At 43.9% G+C, this 1,775-nt stretch overlaps 1 protein-coding gene across 1 annotated transcript in view; it reads right to left on the bottom strand.

Moving 5' to 3' along the window:
• LOC116377156 (actin filament-associated protein 1-like) overlaps positions 1 to 1,519 on the bottom strand; it is a 15,061-nt gene extending 13,542 nt beyond the window's left edge. The window contains exon 1 of the mRNA XM_031838726.1: positions 1,022 to 1,519. The gene's annotated coding sequence lies outside the window, so the exon portion shown is untranslated. The remainder of the gene's footprint in view (positions 1 to 1,021) is intronic.
• Between the last annotated feature and the right edge of the window lie 256 nt (positions 1,520 to 1,775).

Raw genomic sequence — 1,775 nt, 5'->3', positions numbered from 1 at the left:
TTTCAGCTCTATTCCTCTCTGTTAACATCATTGTTGGACAGTGAATTAATGTGTTAGGATTCTGATCATATTGGGCTCTTGGGTTTATTTTCTGTGTCTTCATTTCAGATGTTGGTACGTTTGCTCCATATGAGACATCATGTTTTTAAGCTGCCCATGGGAAGAATTCACCTATACAAGTCTGTCCAGTGTTGATTAAAGACTTTGGTCTCTCTAGCCATTTTTCTCTTCTGGAGATAGTCCTGTGATTTCACTTTCACAACTCGCATTCTAATTGTGCTGCTCTGCTATCTCTTTCCTCGTCTCTCCCCCGTGTGTCACGGTGTGTGTACATCTCACTCGAGTCAGGAAACTTGTCAGAATGCCCGTATTTGATTGGCTGAGCTGCATCACGTGATATGATTCACAACGCATTGGTCGGTGTTTTTCCTGCACAACAAGTGAATAATTCCGCTGCATAAAAAACTTCGCTGCATAAAAAATTCCCTTTTTTTTTTGTCAGACAAAGGCCTGCGAAGTGGGTCGTGACCCACCAGTTGAGAATCACTGTTCTATGGTTCCCGCCTTTCCCTCATGGACAACTGCAAATTCTGGCTGGCAGGCCTGACTGCAGCTAAGAAGATGGAGACCAGCATTGATATCCATCAAATGCTTAGTAATGATATAGTTTTACATGGAAAAGAAACACAAGCAAATGTCTATCAGAGGATGCCGTGCAGACTATGTGAGGAAATAGAATGAAAACCAACTAAACGGTAAACGGAGGAAGTGAATATACACCAACAACATCAAAAACACAGACACATGTCACTGGTGGGTGGAGGAGACATTTTACCACATGAGAGGAACTCCATGAATAAGGAGGAAAACATGATGAGCAGTGTTTGCTTGTACCTGTGTTACTGTGCTTTAACATATTCCCTACCGTTTAATGTTTGACAGTAGAGTTTTAGTAGCCGATCTTAACACAGGGATACACGTATCCCCATGTACAGAATCAAAAAGATAATTTGCAGCTCACCTCCAGCACAGCGACCTCCTGGCCGTTACGAAGCAGGCGGAAGGCAAAGGGGTGTTTGTGATCGAGGCCGGGGCTGACCTCGCAGCCTCTAAGGGGCAGTGAGGCGATGTGGCTCTTCAGGTCGTCACGGTCCTTATGGAGGAGCAGCTGGTTGTCTTTCAGGCGGCACCAGCGCTCCCTCCAACGGTTATTGGACAACACGTTCAGGTAGCCTGTCGACAAAGTGCATACAGTCAGAAAAATAAAGTCAGAACAAACTACGCTTACTTTGTTTTTTACCAGCAGCGGTCGGATGTATTTTTTACTGGCCCACCTTTCTCACATGGGAAGCAAATTTGTACCCATGCAGTAACTTTCAGGAAAATTATGCATGCACATACTGAAAATGAAATGGAAGACAGAAGACGGTGGAATAAAGATCTCCATTTGAAAAAAGCCAATATAAAAAGAAGAAACGCTTATATAGCTTTCTATTTATTATTCCAACACAAAATAAGCCTTGAGATGTGTCTGAGGGACACACAGAGACACACAGAGACACAGAGAGATGCAGAGACACACAAAGAGACAGAGATACACACAGAGACACACACAAAGAGACATACAGAGAGACACAGGGATACATACAGAGAGACACAGACACATTGAGAGACACGGAGACACACAGAGAGACACACAGAGACACATAGAGAGACACGGAGACACAGAGAGACGCAAAGATACACAAAGAGAGACACGGAGACACACACAGAGA

The sequence above is a fragment of the Anarrhichthys ocellatus genome, unplaced genomic scaffold (assembly GCF_004355925.1).
Source record: "Anarrhichthys ocellatus isolate YVR2014 unplaced genomic scaffold, GSC_Weel_1.0 scaffold955, whole genome shotgun sequence".
Lineage (NCBI taxonomy): Eukaryota > Metazoa > Chordata > Actinopteri > Perciformes > Anarhichadidae > Anarrhichthys > Anarrhichthys ocellatus.
This window is presented reverse-complemented; position numbering and strand designations above follow the sequence as displayed.